Source organism: Anomaloglossus baeobatrachus, chromosome 4 (assembly GCF_048569485.1).
Source record: "Anomaloglossus baeobatrachus isolate aAnoBae1 chromosome 4, aAnoBae1.hap1, whole genome shotgun sequence".
In the NCBI taxonomy this organism is placed as follows: domain Eukaryota; kingdom Metazoa; phylum Chordata; class Amphibia; order Anura; family Aromobatidae; genus Anomaloglossus; species Anomaloglossus baeobatrachus.
The window spans coordinates 294,925,929-294,945,104 of record NC_134356.1 but is presented as its reverse complement, the minus strand read 5'-3'; the positions used below and the strand labels follow the sequence as shown (position 1 = coordinate 294,945,104).

At 43.3% G+C, this 19,176-nt stretch overlaps 1 protein-coding gene across 3 annotated transcripts in view; it reads left to right on the top strand.

Moving 5' to 3' along the window:
* Window positions 1-19,176, top strand: part of OSBPL8 (oxysterol binding protein like 8) — a 351,787-nt gene that overhangs the window by 46,942 nt on the left and 285,669 nt on the right. For all 3 annotated transcript variants that reach the window (XM_075344912.1, XM_075344911.1, XM_075344913.1), the window contains exon 2: window positions 1,464-1,531. The gene's annotated coding sequence lies outside the window, so the exon portion shown is untranslated. The remainder of the gene's footprint in view (window positions 1-1,463; window positions 1,532-19,176) is intronic.

Genomic DNA, 19,176 nt, shown 5'->3' with positions numbered 1-19,176 from the left:
TAAGGTTTATTACTTTCCTGTTTAATCATGATTTTTCAGAAAATAAACCATTCTTTTGTTTAATAAACACCTTATTTTTTTTTATCATTTAGGCTGCTTTCACACTACGTTTTTTTTGTAGCATGCGTCATGAACGTTTTTTTTGCTGCAAAAGTGGATCCTGTTTTTGCAAAGAAAATCGCATGCAAACGCATGTGTTATTTTGCAGGATCCTGTCACTTGAAGTTTATGGGAGGGCATTGGAGTCATGTGATCGGGAGTGAGAGGAAGTGAATGTGACAGACTGGGAGCCGGCATCTGACAGCTGCGGACGCTGGTAACCAAGGTAAACATCGGGTAACTAAGTGAAGTGCTTTGCTTGAATACCCGATATTTTCCTTGGTTACTAGCGTCCGCAGCTGCTAGGAGCCAGCTCCCTTCACACGTAACCAAGGTATAACATTGGGTAACTAAGAAGCGCTTTGCTTGGTTACCCGATATTTACCTTGGTTACGAGCGTCCGCCGCTCTCAGGCGGGGGAGAGAGAGGAGAGAGAGGGGGTGGGAGAGAGAGAGACTGATCACACCAGGCTGGTTTCTGGGCATGCTCAGTAGAGCAAGCAGGATCCTGTCTATCAGCATGCCAGCGTTCACATGCGGTTGCGTGCAGTATAGTCAGGATCCAGCGATATGCAGTATTTGGACGCAGCTCAAAAACGCTACAAGTAGTGTTTTTGAAAAAAGTTAAAAAACTGCAAGTCGCTGGATCCTCACTATAACGCACGCAAACGCATGTGACCGCATGTTGACGCGAGTCCATTGCAAATGCATTGAAATGAAAACGCATTTGCACTGGATACGTTTTTGCGTTAAAAAAAAGGTTCATGACGCATGTTAAAAAAACGTAGTGTGAAAGGAGCCTTAAAAACCCCATAGTAAATGGTTGACAATCCCTTTTATAGGCTGCATTGTAACGGCCTTATTTATTTTTTTTCGTACTTGGGGAAAAAAACAACTGATTTTTATTAGTGGGGTGGATGAGATTTTCAGCAGTATTTAGTCAGTGGCCTAAGGAAAAAATATATAGTTATTAAGGTGGCATTTAAGCCCTACCCTTCGTCGGCAAGGATGCTTTGGATTGCTGTTCCGACTGATAGGCACGGACATATTTAGTGAAATCTTCTGCTTATCTACTATATCAGTCAGCCTTTATGCATTCTCCATTCATCACCCGCCATCTCTGCTGGGGAAAGGATATGGTTTTTCCCTCGCTCAGATAGTGGCGATGGTTTCTAAATGGAGCTTGCCAATATCCGTGCAAAACTGTTGAGCTGAAGCAGAGACGCCTCAGAGGAAATTGCTAATGTACCATCAGAAATAGAAAATAATACAATAGCATGATTCATTTCAGTGAACAGAGGAAATAAAGGTTTGTGGGACAATGCTAGTAATATTTTCTTTCTTTTTTGTAATATTTGTTTTCAGGGTACAGAGATGTGTGATTCATGATGTGCTGAAGGAGCTCCGTCTTCTCCATCCGCTTGTTTTATGAGGTATGGTAGTTTATCGTGTATTTTATTCATATGGTATATTTTATCCTTTCTGGAAAAGTTTCCTTACTGGTGGGAATCCTACAGCTGCCCTATTTTATGCTGAATGCAATTCTGTACCCTGAAAGTCTTCCAAAAGTTAGAGCAGATTAGAGATGTTCCCTGCAGCCTTTAACCATAGAAACAAGGGCAATTATGTATAACAGTATATTTTTAGAGTGAATGAACCCGTCTCGATTGACGCCACCATTTCTTGCCTTTAGGCTCCGTACACACAGCAGAGCTTTATGCAAGTTGCCTAGACTCGTGTAGTACATAGCTGCGGAGAAAGCTACATAGTAAGGCTATGTGCACACAGTGCGTTTTTCTCTGCGTTTTTCGGGTGTGTTTTTGCCCTCAAAACTGCATGACTTTGCTTCCCCCGCAAAGTCTGAGTTTTCATTTTTGCTGTCCGCACGCAACTTTTTTTTAAGCTGCGTTTTTGAGCTTAAAAAAAAAATGGTATATGTCAATTCTTTCCTGCGTTTTTCTGCGTTTTCCCCCATACAATGCATTGGAAAAATGCAGAAAAACGCAGAGATCAAAAACGCAGCCAAAAACGCTCCAAAACGTGGTAAAAACGCATGCGTTTTTTGCCGCGGGTGTGTTTTTGTGCGTTTTTAGCTGCCAAAACCGCCACAAACGCAGCGTCAAAAAAACGCAGCGTGTGCACATAGCCTAAAGGCCACGTCTCACTAAGCAACATCGCTGCTGAGGCACGACTTTTGTGACGTAACAGCGATGTTGCTAGCGATGTCGCTGTGTGTGACATCCAGCAACAACCTGGCCCCTGCTGTGAGGTCGCTGGTTGTTGCTGAATGTCCTGGGCCATTTTTTAGTTGCTCTCCCGCTGTGAAGCGCACATCGCTGTGTGTGACAGCGAAAGAGCAACGAACTGAATGTGCAGGGAGCCGGCTTCTGCGGACGCTGGTAACCAATGTAAATATCAGGTAACCAAGAAGCCCTTTCCTTGGTAACCCGATATTTACCTTCGTTACCAGCGTCCGCCGTTCTCACGCTGTCAGTGTCGGCTCCCTGCACACATAGCCAGACTACACATCGGGTAATTAACCCGATGTGTACTGTGGCTAGGAGTGCAGGGAGCCAGTGCTAAGCGGTGTGCGCTGGTAACCAAGGTAAATATCGGGTTGGTTACCCGATATTTACCTTAGTTACCAAGCGCAGCATCGCTTCCACGCGTCGCTGGGGCTGGTCACTGGTTGCTGGTGAGATCTGCCTGTGTGACAGCTCACCAGCAACCCGTGTAGCGACGCTCCAGTGATCCCTGCCAGGTCAGGTTGCTGGTGGGATCGCTGGAGCGTCGCTTAGTGTGACGGTACCTTAAGGCTATGTGCACACGCTGTGTTTTTTTTTACGCTGAGTTTTTGTGCGTTTTTGGCCGCTAAAAATGCACAAAAATGCACCCGCGGCAAAAAAACGCATGCGTTTTTACTGCGATTTGGTGCGTTTTTGGCTGCGTTTTGCTGCGTTTTTGATCTCTGCATTTTTCTGCGTTTTTCCAATGCATTGCATGAGGGGAAAACGCAGAAAAACGCAGGAAAAAATTGACGTCCATTTTTTTTTTTTTTAAAGCTCAAAAACGCAGCTTAAATAAAAAGTTTGTGTGTGGACAGCAAAAATGAAAACTCATAGACTTTGCTGCGGAAGCAAAGTCGTGCAGTTTTGAGGCCAAAAATGCACCCGAAAAACGCGCAAAAACGCCGCAAAAAACGCACTGTGTGAACTTACCCTAGGACTTCTACTTGATATCTCATTGAGCTGCTTGACATGTCATGGACAGAAGTAGCTAAGGTTATCATGACTCACACCCCACTATCTTTAGAACTTGTTATAGAAGGTTATCTCATTCAACAGGATTAAGAGAACTTCAACTTCTCTTTTTTGAAGTGCACTGTTCCCCTGTCTCCTGGCTTCCTACTTGCCTAGAGGCTGTGCACGGTCCAGGGCTGCTAGAAGAGAGGCAGATTTGCCTCTAAGGCTACTTTCACACACTAGTTTTTTGCCATCAGGCACAATCCGGTTTGTGGCAAAACTGATGCGACGGATCCGGTAAAAAACCGGATGCGTCGTGCCACTTTTTTCACTTTTTTTTTCTGACCAGAAAATCTCATCTGAGCATGCTCAGTTAAAAAAAACAGATCCGTCGGTGGAATCCGTTTTTGCCGCGTTACAACGGATCCGCCGCCCATCGGCTTTCATTATACAGCACGGCACTGGATCCGGCGTGGTGCGGTTTTTTGCCGGTGACAAAAACGTTCCATTGTGCGTCCTTTCCGGCAGCTGGACAAGCAAATTTTGCCGGATCTGGTGAACGCTGGATAAAACTCAAGGCCATGCGGCACAATCCGGCGCTAGTAGAAGTCTATGAGGAAAAAACGGATCCAGTGGCAACAGACGCCGGATCTGTTTTTTCCACAAATCGCCAGATTGTGCCTGACGGCAAAAAACTGATGTGTAAGAGAGTCCTTAAACATCGGAGGATCGCAGAGCCAATGAGGCTGGTTGGGTCAAGTGACCTAGCAAGTTTCAGAGCAGTAGTTACAGGCTCAGTGCTATAGAGCTTATAAGTGGTACATTCCTTACCTAGGAAACTAGTCATCTCTGATACTTTGATACTGCAAAGGTGGACAGTATGTCAGCCAATCAGTAGTTAACCTATAAAACTTAAAAAAATCTCTTTAGAGAGGATCTTTACTGACAAGTAAAAGTGCAAACATGTTTGTTTTAGCAACCACTTTGCAAATTTACCCATCCAAACGGAACCTGTCACTTGATTCATGCTGCCCGGACTGCAAGTAGCATGAATCAGGGTCTGTATACACAATTAAAGCTAGATATATATTTTTCTCAAATGTTCCCCATTACCAAGAAAATATTCCACTTGGGGACCATAGTGGAGACAAAAACAGCCCTGCAGCACCTGCCCTGGCTGGCTCTTCCCAGCCTTGCTGCAAGTGATTGACAGGCCTCTCCCATAGCAAGAGACTTGTTGATTATCTAAAGCTGCGCTGGAAGAAGCCGGACTAGTTTCTTCTCCAGCTATAGACCCTGGCTAAATGTTTAATGTGTATTTTCTATGTAACGCCATAGCTTTTCAGATATAAATATTTCTGGCTGGAACTGTGCAGCCAAACTCGGATTCATGCTGCCCATGGTTTGGGTAGCATGAATTTGGTGAAAGGCTCCCTTTTAGGATGTTGAATCATCCCCTTTAACGTCACATAAAATATTGACCGATGTCAACTGAAGTGTGTAATTCCACTCATTGTGCGGTAATATCCCAGTACTGTTATCAGAGTCAAGGCAATCTTTACTACATCTGTAACTGACAGTTCCTTGCTGCATTTACCCAATGACCCCTATTGATCAGGCTGCATTCTTTGCTGCCACCAAGTGCATAATTAAGTGCAAAGTTTTGGTCAGCTAAGTGCTGCGAAAGTCACTATGAAATATCTCCATTATTAGAGATTCGCTAGTTATTTACCGGTCTCCTGGACACTGTCAACATTTGTATTTGTAATCTGTTGTAATGATTTGGATCATATACATACTTTTGTTTGTTTGTTGGTGAATATTCATTGTTTACTATGATTGTAAAGCCCTACGTAATTGTTAGGGTGTTAAACTATTAGTACATGAAGAGGCCTCTAACTATTCACTTGCCAGTTTGTCTGTTACCAAATCCATATTGTGACATTAATTTCCTGTTTCACATTTGACAATTCTTAGCGTTTTGTGCTTCTCTTCGCCTGTTTGTCACACTGTGTGGCAACTCCTCAATGGTTTAGAACAGTGTTGTTTGGATCGCGTCCCACAGACTGTAAGCCATTGATGTACATTTTTTTTTTATTTTAGCCAGTGACTAACCACTCAGCACATATTAACAGGGCATCAGATATAATGTCTAAAAGTTAGTAAGTATCCCAGTATGAGTTTATGTATTTAGATCTGTCGTACTGCTGCAATAAACCACTGTGTCCTGTAGGGTACGCTCACACGAGCGTGAAAATCGGACGAGTGCAATGCGAGAAATTCTCGCATTGCACTCTGACCAATGTTAGGCAATGAGGTTGAGCTGTTGGTCAGCTTTTCTCATATACAGATTCTGGATGCGAGAAAAGCGGCAGCATGCTGCGTTTTGCTGCTACCGCCGTATCTCTCGCACCCATTCAAGTGAATGGATGCGAGAGATACATCGGACTGCACTCTGATGTTATCCCAGTGCAGTGCGATATACGCACAGGCTGACAGTGGAGGAGATGGGGGGATTAACCCCTCCCTCTCCTCCGCAGCGCCCGCACACAGCTTCACAGCTGTGACCCGATCGCAAGATCGAGTTACAGTCGCATGAGACTCGGCTCAGGCTCGCAGCAGAGCCTGAGCCAGGGGGCATTAGCATATCGCATCCGATGCTCTCGCATCGGATGCCAAACGCTCGTGTGAGTCCAGCCTTAAGAAGAGTTCCACATCTTTAATAAATCACATGGTAAAGCCCCCCCAATACATAATATATGTCCGTCCCACGGCGATCACTCCCAAATCCAGCATACGCAGTAATGCCCAGCCAAACGCTTCTAGGCTCTCCGAGAGTTCCTACCAAACTACTATGGCTGTGGCTTTTCTCCTGGAGAAGAAATTGATAAGCTGTTGGAAATCCGACATGACATATCCTTCGTTCCCTGACGTCATCTGTTAAAGAAGAGTTAAAAACAAATAAGAACGTCGTCCTGCCAATATCAGTAAGTTTGGCCAACAATAATCCAATACCTGTTGGAGCCTTAAAGCGTAACAGTAGTTTTAATTTTTATTTCATAACTCAATAGTGCACATAAAAATAAGCAACTTTGTAAAAGACTTTCCCATTACTGATATAGGAGATGGCAGTTGTTACTGATGAGGTTCTAAGTAGATAGGAGGGGGAGGAGCTAGCAAGAGTGTTGGGGTGGAGCTTTGCCTCTAGCTTTTCCCTTTGCCTCTAGCTTTTCCCTTTGCCTCTAGCTTTTCCCTTTGCCTCTAGCTTTTCCCTTTGCCTCTAGCTTTTCCCCCTGCCTCTAGCTTTTCCACCTGCCTTTAGCTCCTCCCCTGCCTTTAGCCCCTCCCATCGTCATAAAATCTCATGAGTAACAACTGCCATCTCCTATCTCCGTAATGGGAAAGTCTTCACTGAATACAGATTTTACCTCCGAATTGAAAATTTTGAGAATGACTGATCAATTCTGGCAGAGAAAGAAGCAGATTTGTCTAATACAATATATTACAAAGTTGCTTATTTTCATGTCTACTATTGATTTCTGAAATAGAAATGAATACGATTGTTATGCATTAAAAAGGACCAACCAACAGGATTTTGCAATATGAACTAAAGGTAATGCCATAGAGGCAGTAAGATGCTGAATCCAAGCATACCTGTTGTAGAAAGATCGGATGCTTGGTTGCTGAAATATCTTTAATCAAAGTTCCAGAAATGCACTGCACTTTGATGGGTACAACGGGGGGGTGCCTTTCTGGGTCGTCTCCTATCTCCATTAAAATGGCGCTGGAGTCCGTGCATGCGCGAAACACAAACTCCGGCACCATTTTATTGAAGACACTGCAGTGAATGCTATGAGAGGCATCAGGCTTGCAAAAATTTGCGTTTTTTCTTTTACATTCGCGCACACTTCCCTTCCGCTCAGAGTCTTCATCGCAGTGTCTGCCATAAAATGGCACCCCAGATCACAGTTCGCACATACGCGGACTCTAGCACCATTTTAATGAACATAGAATTACTATGTCAATGCGCATGCTCCGCCAACAGCGGCAATGGCTGTGCGATATTCCAATAAAGAAAAGGGGGCATATCATAGAGGGCACTGGAAGGAGGACTTTGTGGGTCGGGTCCTTGCTGTAAAGTCCTCCCCAGTTGCACCTGTCAATCAAAGTGCAGTGCATTTCTGCAACTTTATTTAAAGATATTTCTGCAACCAAGCATCCGATCTTTCTACAAAATGTATGCTTGGATTCAGCATCTTAGTGTCTCTATGGCACTGCCTTTACTTCGTACCGCAAAATCCTGGTTGTTGGCTCTGTATAAGGGTTTAAGGATCATAGTCTTTCTCCATTATCAACTACGATACATCTAATAAAAACAGCAGCATGTCCTCTATGACAGACCAGATGGCGACATGATACGACTGTCAATCAATACACCAATTACCAATTGGCAGCTGTTTACATTCCTGTTTACAAAAATAAAGAAAACCACTCTTACTAAGTAATCTATAATAAATTGCACTGTGCACGTAGGCTGCCATAGTTCTCAGCAGTCGAGTCCTGTTTACACAGGATGATGCACCACTGTGAACGATACTATTTTACACTGTGTACAGATCGTCTCTCAAGGCACTTTCATCAAGTGATCGTCAGTCTGTTTACACAGTGAGGTAAATGTGAAATAATCGTGTTTAGAACGCTTGCTCACAATCCTTTTTCGGTGTACGCTTTAGTCCCTACCCAGTGTTAGGGTGAACTCTTAATCAGAGATCACTAGTTGCATACTGCCTGGCCGAATTGGTGTGCATCAAGTGAATGCGTAAAGAAATCACACCAGACAGTCGGATGTGAAATCTCTTCTTGACTACAGTAAAGATGGCACCGAACAGAGAGAGTACAAGCATGCGTCCTCTTGATATAGGCTAGGGGCGTACATAAGTTCAGATATGCCCATTTAGTGGGAAAGTTCATGGGCTAGCCAATGGGAAGATCTGTGTTGCTGTTGATGGGCGGGTCTAACTTCAGTGGATGAATCCATGATGATGGTAATGGGAGGGATGTCATCTGGTGGATCCATGCTGATGGTAGGGTCTGTGATGTCATCGGGGGCCATCTTTGAGTTACTCTGAAAACAAAGTGGCTTATATATAGAGAATTGATTTCATTGAACACACTTCTCACAGTGCTCTATGTCCAGAGGTTAATTAAGTATTTCATCTTATGGCTATCCTCAACACCAGGAACACTCTAATCATACAGTAAAAATTCTGAATATTTACCTATTCTGTGCTGGTGACCAGTAAGAGGTGCTGGAAATGCTGATTTATGTGAATATCACCCACAGGCCAATGTTCACACACTGCATCTTTTTTCTGAGTGCACCTTGACTGCATCTTGTTCCTGTGGTCACAGAAAATGCAGCGTGTGACCCAAAAACCGCATAATGTTTTGCCGCGTTTTTGTTAATGAGTTTTAAAGGAGAAACAAAGTATGATAGGAGAGGAAAATTGATAGATTGCTAGAATAGATAGAATAGAACATATAGCATAGAAAGAAAGAACATCTAGAATAGATAATAAGAAAGAACAGAATAGATAGATGGAAATAATAGAATAGCTCGATAGAGGGATAGCTAGCATGTCCAGCTTTTTTTTTATTTTTATTTTTGTTAAAAAAAAAAAAAAAAATAAATAATGACGTGGAGTCACCCTCATTTTTCATATCCAGCATATGAACATCAGCAGCTGCAGCCTGCAACCCTCAGCTGTCTGCTGTACCTTGGCTGGTTGTGAAAAATAGAGTGGATCTCACTATTTTTTTTTTTTTTTATTTTTTAATGTCATTTGTTCCTCCCATTTTTCTAAAACCAGCCAGACAACTGGGGGCTGATTTTATTAGGATAGGGAGGGCCATGGTTATTTGGCCCTTTCCAGCCAAACATCAGCAGTCCACAGCCGCCCCAGAAGTGGCGTATCCATAAGATGCACCAATTCTGGCGCTGGACCCAGCTCTTCCCATTGCCCTGGTGCGGTGGCAATTGTGGTAATAAGGAGTTAATAACAGCCCACAGCTGCCACTAAGTCCTAGATTAGTAATGCCAGGCGTCTGAGACACCCACCATCATTAAGGCTGGTTTCACACTACGTCTTTTTAACATCCGTTGAAAACGTTATTTTAGCGGAAGTACGGATCCAGTGCAAATGCGTTTTCATTTCAATGCATTTGCAATGGACTCGCGTTAACATCCGTTCACCTGCGTTTGCGTGCGTTATAGTGAGGATCCAGTGACTTGCAGTTTTTTAACATGTTTCAAAAACGCTACTTGTAGCGTTTTTGAGCTGCGTCCAAATACTGCAAATTGCTGGATCCTGACTAAACCGCATGCAAACGCAGGTGAACGCTGGCATGCTGATAGACAGGATCCTGCTTTTGTACTGAGCATGCCCAGAAAGTACTGAGCATGCCCAGAACCAGTCTCGCGTGATCTGTCTGTCTCTCCTCCTCCCTCCCTCACCCTCTCTCTCTATCTCTGTCTTTCCCCCTTCCTCCCCCTTCCTCTCTCTCCCACCTGAGAGCTGCGGACACTCGTAACCAAGGTAAATATCGCGTAACCACTTATCTTAGTTACCCGATGTTTACGTTGGTTACGTGTGCAGACAGCTCTGCTCCTAGCAGCTGCAGACACTCGTAACCAAGATAAATATCGGGTATCCAAGGCCGATGTTTACCTTGGTTACCAGCGTCTGCAGCTGTCAGAAGCCGGCTCCCAGTCTAGTTCCCCTCACTCCCGATCACATGACTCCAATGCCCGCCCCTAAACATCCAGTGCAGGATCCTGCAAAATAACAGATGCGTTTGCATACGTTATTTGCTGTAAAAGCAGGATCCGTATTTCCGCTAAAATAACGTTTTCAACGGATGTTAAAAAGACGTAGTGTGAAACCAGCCTAATCTGTAAGTGAAAAGAAATAAACACAAACACCAAAATAATGCTTTTTTTGAAATAAAAGACAAAAAAGCCCCCTCTTTCACCACTTTATTAACCCCCCAAACACCCCTCCAAGTCCGACGTAATGCACACGAGGTCCCACGACGCTTCCGGTACTGCTACATATCTGAAGCTCGCAGTGAGTGTCATAGAACAAGACTGTCCACTGTAAGCTCCACACAGCAACTGAAGTGAGCCGCGTGATAAGTGGTGATTTCCGGTCACAGCTTGTGTGCTCCAGCTTTTCTTGGCAGGAAAAATTACACAGTTAAGCCTCGTTTTTAATGCATTTTTTAAATGTGTGTTTCTAAATTGGTTTTTGGTGCAGATTTTTCCCCACTTATTAGTATGAGGAAAATGTGCTGCAAAAATGCTGAAAAATTGATATTCTGCAGGTTTAATTCTACTGCAAATCTGCACATAAAAAAAATGTTTGCATTAGACTTCAGGAATCCCAGTCACTTTGCACTAGGAAAGTCTTCAGGTTTGGTGACAAAACTGTTCAGAAAATACCATGACAAAAACACGACAAAACCACAATGTGTGCACAGGCTTTTAGGAATACTAGATCCCAGTAATTCCTGGCCAAAGAGCCTCTTATCGGCATACACATGCCCACTCAATGGGGGTCTCCCAATATGAGTGTACCGTCTCCGTGCCAGCGGCCGAGCCGTTCGGATCCGGAGCCGCGGGGGCTCGAGGGGTCTCCGGACCCGGGGGATTCGCGCAGACACTCGAATTAAAAGAGGGCGAGTATGTACAAGGGGATTAGGAAGTTCGTGACACCACCCACGGTGCGTGGTAATGTGAGGGACTACCGCTGCTGTTGGGGAGCCCGGTGACAATGGTGTAGCAGTAGGATGTTTAACCCCTCCGTGGGTAGGGGGTTTGTGTCACGGGGCCCGTTGGATGTTTGGTGCTTGGGGTACCATTGGGGATAGGAAAAGGGTTTTTCAGTGTACTCACTCAGTCCAGAAAGAACACAGACAGCTTGTAAACCAGAGTTCTGAGAACCACTGCAGCTTGTAGGGAGCATGCTTGGGTCCGTGCCCTTGGTGTTGCTATTAGCCTGTGACCCTTTCCTTGGCACCTTTTGTCTCTATTTGGACCTTAAAGTGTAAAACTCTTTGGGTCCCGCTCACCCGTATGGCTAATGGAGTGAGCTTGCTCTCCGGGTTCATGCGTAGGATTTCTTTGGACTGTATTGGGAAAGTCCTATCCCATCGGTGCGCTAGTACCCCGATTTTTGGAGCGGGTTAGGGATGAATCTTGAAGTCTTCACGCTCGTCGGGTAAATTACCGGAAGCTACTTTCCAGCCTAGGGTCTACGTACCCCATCGTGCCCTGGCCCCTGCCCGGTGATAGCTCAAGGCCGCCGGCTGCCCTCCTCGGCAGTCCGTGCCCCTTGACACAATCCCCTGCAACCGGGGTTCCAGCTCCTACCAGGCCCAGACCAACGTCTGCCACCTAGTAACTACAGGAGCCCTTCTCCAGGCCGGTGACCTCTCCCTCTCAGAGAGTCACCTCTGCCTTCTTCTACTTCCTCTGCTGGTTCACTTCTCCTTTCTTGCTCCACTGTCACTTTCTTACTTTCCCCTACCAACCCCCCCAGTGGGCGGCCCAATTCCCTTTAGGCCCCCCCAATGGTGTGTCTGGTGGGTACAGTGTAAGGGTAAGTTCACACAGTGCATTTTTCGCAGCGTTTTTGCATGTTTTTCGGGTGCGTTTTTGCTCAGAAAACGCTGTGACTTTGCTTCCCCAGCAAAGTCTATGGGTTTTAATTTTTGCTGTCTGCACACAGTGTTTTTCTTTTAGCTGCGTTTTTGTGCTGCACACAAAAACGCAGCATGTGAATTATTTTTGCGTTTTTTACTGCGTTTTCCACCCTTTGAGTTCACTAAGATGTTAAAAAATGCAATGAAAAACGCAAGTTGCAAATATAGCTGCGTTTTAGTGCGTTTCTATGACTAAAAACGCAGCTATAAACGCAAGGGGTGGGTAGTAAAGTGACATGTACAGGAAGAGGATTCCTTCTATCAGTAAACACAGAAGCTTGAATCCTCCCGGTACCGTCGTATGCATGTTTTCTCCCGTGCGGCGCCATGGCTGGGCGGAAGGTGGAGGCAGCTGTGAAATCAAAACAGTAGGAAAAAAAAGTCATACTCGCGTGTCTGCAGACTCCCGGTGGCATGTCCGCTCCCAGCTCCTCTCCCGGTACCGCCGCTCCGGCTGTGTGCAGTGTCCACGGGCACGTCCGATGGCTGCAGGACCTGGTGATGGATCACCTGATGCAGTCACCTGACGCATCAGCTGTTCGTAAGTCTCGCGGTGACGCCGGCGCCCGGCCGGCTTCACCTATCAGCTAATGCCATTAGGAGACTTCATCACTAATTACCGGCAGCTCCTGCAGCGATCGGACGGGATCAGACTCCGCTCCAGGAGCTGCCGGTAATCAGCACATAAGTGAGTATTTTTTTTTTTTTGCACTGATACATCAGCTGATTGTATAAACAGCTTTTATACAATCAGCTGATGTGTGATGTGATTCACATCCTAGAACCTGACATCATCTGATCGCTTTGCCTTCCAGCAAACTGATCTGATGATATTGGATCCAGATTGGACGGCGCGGGACCTTAACCCAGGATTACTGCGGAGGGGGGCTCTTTATTTCAATAAAGATGGAGTCACTAATTGTGTTGTGTTTTATTTCTAATAAAAATATTTTTCTGTGTTTTTTTTATCTTTACTAGAAATTCATGGTGGCCATGTGTAATATTGGCGCACAACCAGGAATTTCGGGCTTCGGGCTAGCTGATAATATACAGCTAGCCTTAACCCCATTATTACCCAGCAAGCCACCCGTCACCAGGGCAGCTGGAAGAGTTCTATGAAAGCACCATTTTCTGGGGTGGCTGCGGACTGCAATTCGCAGCGGGGGTGCCCCGAAAGCATGGGCACCCTGCACTGTGGATTCCAATCCACAGCTGCCTAGTTGTACTTGGCTGGACTCAATAATTGGGCGAAGCCCACGTCATTTTTTATTTTTTTTTTTTTTTTTTATTTCATGAAATTCATGAAATAATTAAAAAAAAAAAAAAGGCCTTCCCTATATTTTTGGTTCCCAGCCGGGTACAAATAGGCAGCTGGGGGTTGGGGGAAGCATGTACCTGCCTGCTGTACCTGGCTAGCATACAAAAATATGGCGAAGCCCACGTCATTTTTTTGGGGGACAAAAAACTATGCTGAGCCTTGTAGTTCTGCAGCTGCTGTCTGCTCTCCTGCATAAACTATTGGATGGAGTATGCTGAGCCTTGTAGTTCTGCTCCCCCTGCCTCTCCCTCCAGCATACAGTCTTGTATGTAGCATGCTGAGCCTTGTAGTTCTGCAGCTGTCTGCTCTCCTGCATACACTAGTGGAGAATGAAGATCATATTGAAGAAGGAAATGACATCAGACTTTTTTTTTTTTCTCAACAATCTTTAATGGCATTGTTCACTGATAATAAAAAAACCGCATAAAAACGCAGTGAGCAAAAACGCAGCCAAAAACGCACCAAATCGCGGTAAAAAAACTCAGCGTAAAAAAAACGCAGTGTGTGAACCTAGCCTAAAGTGTTTCTAGGATTTTGATTGGCTAAGCTGTTAGCAACACCAAAGGACCAGGATCCGTAACCAAGGAGGAGTGGATACTGTGCAGAAGGGCAGATTGCACAATACCCTGTGACGACCTGATAGGCCAGGGTGTCACATGAGCATGCTCGACCACCACTCTGTTCAAACTTTCTCTCATTTCTATTGTGCCATGAGGAAGAGCAATGGACGTGATACTTGGGCTACATTCTCACAATCCATATCTACAGTATAAAATTATTGATGCTGTAAAATGTCTGCACCATATTCTGCACCACTTGCTTTTTTTTATTGCGTTTTTGTGTGTTTAACGCTGCATTTTTATTGCATTTGTTGCATTTTTTTGGTGTCCTCTTTTTACTAACACTGTTTTGTTTTTGAAACTTCCTGGTATTGACATCATTAGGTACAGCTTAGTTGCAATTTTGATGCTTTTTTGCCATGTAAACATACCAAAAAAAGTAACCTTAGGCTATGTGTGCGCGGTGCGTTTTTGCCCGTTTTTCGGGTGCATTTTGGTCTAAAAACTGCATGACTGCTTCTCCAGCAAAGTCTGAGTTTTCATTTTTGCTATCCGCACAGTGCAATTTTGTCTTAGGCGCGTTTTTGTGGTGATCACAAAGATGTAACATGTCAATTATTTCTGCGTTTTTGCCAGCGGTTATCACCCATGCAATGCATGGGATAAAACACAGCAACAAAAACGCGCAAAAAATGCATTCCTTTTTTGGATGCGTTTTTACCGCAAGTGCGTTTTTGTGCATTTTTTTTTAGCGGCCAAAAACGCTGCATCTTTGTGGTCACAAAAAAAGGCAACGTGCGTACATAGCCTTATTGTTCCCTTTGGTAGAACCCAAGCAATCAGACACCTGCCACCTATACTGGTGAGAAGTGATAGGTTTTTTTTTTTAAGCCCTTTTAGCTATATAGACATGTCGGTATAGATGCAGGGAAATATTGCCAGAATTTATACTCCTAATATTGCAGTGTAGTATAAATGTGGCGGTATAATATGTGTGTGGTAACAGCATAATTTATTTAACCCATTATATTTGTGAAGTTTTCAGTGTGAAAATAAGCAATAGATGAAGGTATATTTAGATTGGTGCACATTTCTGTTTCCCGAGAGCTGTGTTTGCTTTCTCCTCTGTTCATTCATGCAACTGTGTTGGGTAAACTGAGCCTGTAACTGTAGATTTGGAGAGTACATGATAAGCGCAGTGCCAGGCACTATATGCTCCCAGATCTGAAATCTGCCCTGATGCTAACACTCAGCTCTGGTCTTAGGGCAGGGTTGTACAAAGGCCAGCTTAAAGGGGATCTCCCATTAACAAAGTTAATTTTAAAGTTCATTTTAATCAATAGATCTTGGAATAATAATAATTTCCACAATTGGATGTGTTTAAAAAAAATGTTCCAGTGCTGAGCTAATCTTATATATATGTCCCTGCTATGTAATGTGTAATGGCCGTGTCTGACCGTACAGGGGCATGGTCTGATCATACCACATCTCCTGGGCAGGGGAGGAGGCAAAAAATAGCATACAGATAGCACTGCACGGGATCATAGCTGACTCTTTTTGTAAGGTGAAACCATTTTTGTTTTTGTTTTTGTTTTTTTAAATGTTTTTTTCTCAAATAAAGAATTATTTGTGATCCCTGCTGTGATGTCTTTATACTCTCTTACTTCCTTCCCTGTCCAGGAGACGTGGTATGATCAGACCATGTCCCTGTACGGTCAGACACAGCCATTACGCAGTAAATAGCACAGGAATATTATTTTTTTTTTTTTTATAAAACACATCCCATTGTGGAACGTCTAAATATTCCAAGATCTATTAATTGGTTCATGAGAGAACCCTTTTATCTGAACGAGGGTTAGGTAGGTTGTGAAAATTATAGACAGATGGAGGTAAAAAAAGTTATGCTTTTTGCAACTTTAGTAATTGGCTGTTAATATCTCATTCACACACATCTTTTTTACCGCTTACTGCTAAAAGTAATAAAACAGCTCAAAGTAGTTACTATAGTTTACGGTTTCTTTTTCCAAATTCAAGAAAATGTTTGTTCAAAGAGAGCAGAAAACTGCACAGATGTGTATCATGAAATCTGGAGCACATGTGGTAAGCAGAACCAACCAGATAAAATCACAATAAGTAGTACAAGAGACTATCGCAACGGTTCCAAAAAAAGAATCCTACAACCGTTTCGATTTTTAGATCAGAAACTATAGACGTGGAGGAACGGCCAACAAATTTCTAAAAGGGAGAGAAGGTGACAATCGATAAAAAGTAACACAATGTAAATATGTATATCTCTGCATATAATATTTGTGTATCCATGTACAGGATGGGCCATAAGTATGGATACACCCTGATAAAAATGGAAGTGGTTACTGATATCACCTTACAGTTTGTGGCATATTAGTACATGAGAGGAGCAAAACATTTAAGACCGGGTGACGCCCATGGCGGCCAGCTGCAAAGCCGCCATTTTTAATTCAACTTTATTTTTTTTTTTATCAGCAGGGTGTATCCATACTTATGGCCCACCCTGTATAATAAGAGCAGTATTTTGCTTAATGCAAACAAGGCTAATGAGGTTGACTGACACTGGTCCTGGTTCACACTGTTTTTTTGTATATAGAAACATGCTGCAGATTATTTTCTGCACCAAATTTGCAAGGCAAAAATAAGCAACATGTGCACAACACTTAAGAATTCTCATTAACTTTGCTGGCATAAGGAAATGCATGCAGAATTGTGACATCTGCACCCAAAAACAGTGTGTGCACATGGCCTTACACATTCTATTGATGTTCACACACTGCATCTTTCACTGTGTTTTTGAAACATTTTTGAGGTCACAAAGACGCATGCATTTCCTTCTCCCAGCAAAGTCTGAGATTTCTATTTTTCTGTCTGCACTGCATCTTAATTTGGCTGTATATTTGAAGATGCAGCATGTCGATTCTTTTTGCATTTCTCCAGCATTTTTGAGCCCTTCTAGTCAATAGATTTGACTGACTTAAAAAACCGCATTGGACAAAATGCTCCAAAAATGTGTTTTTGCCGCTGTTGCATTTTTTGTGTTTTTTTTTTTAGGCCAAAAACGCTGCATCTTTGTGGTTAGAAAAGAAGCAGTGTGTTAGCATAGCCTTAAACCTCCATGTTGTACAAAGCCATAATGCAGTATCTAGATTAGTCTAAGGGCCCTTCTGATGTGAGATATATATATTATATAATGATATATATTATATAATGATATATATTATATATATATATATATATATATATATATATATATATATATATATATATATATATATATATATATATATATATATATATATATATATATATATATATATATATATATATATATAATATGAGGTAAGAGTCCCGGTGCACCACCTACTCCGCATGTTACTACACGTTCAGCTTCTTGAGCCCTACTGAGCCATGGAGGGGATCATGGAAACATGAAGGTACAAGCGGTGGGGAGGGTGAGACAAGCCATGCAATGCCGGACGACGGCGTGTCGTTTCGCTAGAACTTAGCTTCCACGGGTCCAGTCCACCGCTCGTACCTTCATGTTTCCCCTGCAATAAAGACGGAGTGATATGGTGATCATCTGGAGTGCGACTTTCTTTCTCCTTTGGATATATATATATATATATATATATATATATATCTCTATCTCTTTTATACTTTTCTTTTAGATATTCTATCTACCGTGTAGGGAGTGTCCAATTACAAAACCACTGGACATATACACTAATTATATGAATAATGGCGTTAATCAGGTGCTGGCTGGGCGTCCCATGTTCTGGATCCATTTCTTGTCCAGTTTGCAGTGTGGTTAAGAAGAGTGTCTCTTGCTCAGCAGGACATGTCTGGTCATACATTACATAAATAGACGATTTAACTTAGAACCTTGCAATTCTTATTTGACTGTCGGGTCAGTGCATATATAACTATAAGGCTATGTGCCCACGGGACTCTATTCCCGCGGATATATCCGCAGGTACGTCCGCAGGTTTCCCGGAAACATACATAGCTGCGCGATTCCAGCGGAATAGCTGTGGTAAACCTGCAGACATTCGTGCGATTTACCTGCGGAAGTCCCGGCCTCTATCTCCTTAGTGGAGGGCTGGGATTTCCACAGATATTTCCGCGGGAATAATTGACATGCAGTTACGTGCGGCTGCGTGACATCCACAGCATTTTCGGCAGCCGTACACACCACAGCATGGACACAGACACTCCCCATGTCCCATAGAATAACATGGGGAGTGTCTGTACTTGCTAAAACCTGCGGATTTATCTATAAAACCCAGATAAATCCGCAGGTTTTCCACGGCAAAATCCGCGGGTACAGAGTCCCGTGAGCACATAGCCTAACTCCTACTGCCAAGGTTTTCCATGTAACAGTTTATTTCTAGGCGACAGTTGTGATTAGCTTATTGTCACAGAAGTCTTCTAACAAGTGGGCATTTTCTAAGGTGGAGAACTCCTTAAGATTTAGGAAGACTAAATAATATCTTAATGCATTCAGAATCCCTGTGGAGACCAGTGCACTGCATTAGTCACATAATTTCCATCCGATATGTGCTCCTTGCCTGCTATCACATTTCTTCTTTTTTTATCCTCCAGCCAATAAATACTTTGAGAACCCTGCATAGATTTCACAATGGTGTCTGTCTTTATATATTCAGGTAGGCATTGCAATGTAAGAACTGGGAATTCACAAAGCTGCACTTGTAGAACAGACTCCGTACCTAATCTGATACTTAATCGTGTTTAGGAGCGGCCAATGATGTAGTGGTCATGAGATAAAATGCTACTGTATTTATTTCATTTTTGTATAGTTTCAGGAAGTGGGCTGAACTTCAAAATGAATTAATTGCCTGTGTCCCTGAAGTTCAAGGTTCCCTATTTTTTTTATGTTAAAGATTAGCGATGGGGAAACCCAAATTATGAAGTTCAGGGTCCGTACTGGATACCTAGTGTCCATGCACGGACCCCGAACACAGTTCTCAGGGAACTCCATGTAACTTTTCGGAATTGGCCAACCAGATAATTAAAAAAAATAAATAAATAATAATAAAAAAAGAATAAAGGAAAGAGAAAATAAGGAATAACGTAGGAGCGTTCTACTTATCGAGTCTCCCTCTCGGCTGTAACGCTACTTCCGGGTCTGCTCATTAACCACTCAA